This window comes from Mus caroli, chromosome 13 (genome assembly GCF_900094665.2).
Source record: "Mus caroli chromosome 13, CAROLI_EIJ_v1.1, whole genome shotgun sequence".
NCBI classification, from domain to species: Eukaryota; Metazoa; Chordata; class Mammalia; order Rodentia; family Muridae; genus Mus; species Mus caroli.
In genome coordinates, this window is record NC_034582.1 from 19,959,646 (window position 1) to 19,962,646 (window position 3,001).

General features: G+C 45.8%; 1 protein-coding gene across 6 annotated transcripts in view; it reads right to left on the reverse strand.

Moving 5' to 3' along the window:
• Positions 1–3,001, reverse strand: part of Carmil1 (capping protein regulator and myosin 1 linker 1) — a 263,753-nt gene that overhangs the window by 115,850 nt on the left and 144,902 nt on the right. The window lies entirely within an intron of this gene.

The following is a 3,001-nucleotide window of genomic DNA, read 5'->3' on the forward strand; positions in this document are numbered from 1 at the left end:
GTAGGGAAGTGGGGGGCGCTATGGGGGACTTTTGGGATAGCATTGGAAATGTAATTGAGGAAAATATGTAATAAAAATATTAAAAATCAAAAAAAAAAAAAGAATCAATGAACAGTCTATGTGGTGTAGAGGTATAATCATAATCCCAGCACTCAGGAGACAAGGCAAGAGGCTTGCTTTAAATTTGAAGACACACATCTCTTTCCCTCCCTTCTCCCTCTCCCTCTCCCTCTCCCTCTCCCTCTCAGTTTCTCTCTCTCTCAAATTTTTTCTCGAGGCTCAACCCCAAGAGTGAAGTAGGTGAGTGTTGACAGCCATCCAAGGCAGGTGCAAACACAGCCATGAATGAATTTAGAAGAGAAATGGGCAAGACTCAGTCTGTGAAAATATTTTTAGGTGTCCAAACTGGACGGAATGTGGGCAGAATACACACTGGAGATCTGGTGAGCAAGAGGCAGAGGGACCCTCACAATGATCCACGACAACAGTATCTACAGCTGACACAGCTGATGCAGGTGGATGAAAGCATACACAACATAGCATCTCCTGGGGCAGAAGGTGGAGGGAAAAGGCATCTTTGGTGAGCACAGACTCCCACTCACACAAAAGAACCCTCTATAAACTTCACCACGACTTTCAAGAACAACTTTCAAAAGCAAATAAGAGAATGACATCAGATTCAAACTCCATTTAAGGAAGATACTTATTGCTTATGAACAGTCTTAACACTAGATGCTGTGTATCTAAGGAAGGGCTAGGAGGATGCTGCCATAGAGGGGGTATGACGGGCTGTAGGTACAGCAGGAATAGGGTATAACTAACTATGGTCAGTTATATCATAAGCAGAGTACAGTAAATTAAACGAAAGGGTTGCAGGGGCTCCAAGGTGAGAACCTAAAAGAAGAAACACTACCGAGGGGACAAGTTGTCTATGAGTGGGACTCATCCTCCACCTGCCAATCCCACAACACTGACTTATGGTTTTCTAGGTGTGTCTCCTCTCTGAGGTTTAAACATACTGCTGCTGGGACAAATGTGCCACATTCAACTTATCCATTGATGAGTCCTAGGCTATTCCACACTGCTGCTGTGCGTATCTGTATGTGTGTGTGTGTGTCTGAGTGTGTGAGAAAATGTGTATGTATCTGTGAGTGTGTGAGAAAGTGTGTGTGTGTGTATCTGTGTGTTTGTGTATGTATCCCTGTCTGTGAGTGTGTATGTGAGAGTGTGTGTATGTGTGATCTATTATGCCTGCAAACCTGTGCTTATAGCAGAGCCTTTGTGCAGATTGTCTCATTGCTTATGAGTGATAACCAAGAGTAGAATTGCTAGGATATTTGGAACATTTGTGTTTAACCTTCTAAAAAACTTTCAGTCAGTCGGGCATGGTGGCTTACAAAGTTAGTCCCACCACCCAGGAGGTAGAGGCAGGTGGAGTTTGAGGCCAGCCTGGTCTACAAAGTGAGTTCTAGGACAGACAGGACTGTCCTGTCTCGAAACCATGTCTTAAAAAAGAAAAACAAAACAAACAACAACCCCTGTCTCTCTAGGTTCCCAATGGCTGCATCCCTCTCCAATCCCACCAGCAATGGAAACATTTTCCTTTCCTCGCACCCTCAAAGACATTTACTTTTATCACAGCCAGATGACTAACTATGTGATAGTACCTCATTGTGCTTTTAATTTACATTTCCCTAATGATTAACAGTGCCCTGCTAGCCTGTCTTCTGGAGTTCACCTCCTTGGGGACCCTATACTGACTCAGCCCTGTCAGCTGCTAAATACAGCCAGATCCCCGCCTCTTACAAACAAACCTGATACAGCTGCCCTGACCATAGGAGGTGCTGTGTCCAGTTTCCACTTTGCCTCATTCCCACTCTGCCACTTCTAACAGAGCGGGCAGAGAGAACGGCTGTCTTTCCTACAGAAATGACAACTCCCCCGTGAACTCCACACTCCAGCCCTGTGTCTTTATTTTCAGTCTGGGCTCGTTCTTAGGCTGCTTGCCATGAGACCTAGTTTTGGATTCAGCCTCCACCTTCCTTCACACTCCCTACTCAAGATGATGGAAGTTACCCCGCTTGAATGCTACAAGGGAATCATTTTACATACAAGGCAGCATCCCTGTCAGAAAGTAAAAAAGCCACGCTGCCTCCGTGCCCTCAACGCTGCCTCCGTGCCCTCAGCTCAGTTGAATAATTAATCCTCATCAAATACCTAACATTGAAAGATGAAAGGCCCTATTCAGCAAGCCTGGGAAACATTTCCAACAGCAAATGAAAACAAATGTTCCCTCCAGAGGTAGAGTGATTCCAACGCCGACCTCATCTATCAATGTTCTGAGACGAAGATGGAGAATTCAGCCAGAAGCTTCCCTTCCTGTGTCAATGGCAGGCGCTGCCTTTGCTACTTACGAACACCTGCCTTTGATTTTCATTTTTACTTTGTAGGGGTGGGGATTGTTCCCGGGGCTTCACACATGCTAGGCAAGCACTCTGTCATACCCCAGCCCCAGATGCAAACATGCATGACAGATCATTCTCCTTACAAACTGGGTCCTTCAACCTCACTGTAAGCACGCATTCAAATCTTACAAAGTGCTCAAAGGTATGTGTGGTGGGCACAGATCTAAACTGGACTCCTCGTGAATACTTCCTACAGAGCAAGACGGAGGGGTTCACCACACGATTATTAAATTAATGATCTCTAAGTTCATCTCCAAAGAGTCCATAGGCTGGGAACGGCACTCAGCAGTTCAGCATGCACAGGCTCTATGGTCAATATCTACAAGGGAGGTAGGGATTTGTATCAAGGCAATGCCTGGATTCTCAGAATCTTTGAGGCAGACGCACAAAAGTACAAATCTGAGACCAGGCTAGGCTACAAAGCAAAACTCTTGTTTAAAAAAAAAAATGGAGCCGGGCGTGGTGGCGCACGCCTTTAATCCCAGCACTCGGGAGGCAGAGGCAGGCGGATTTCTGAGTTCGAGGCCAGCCTGGTC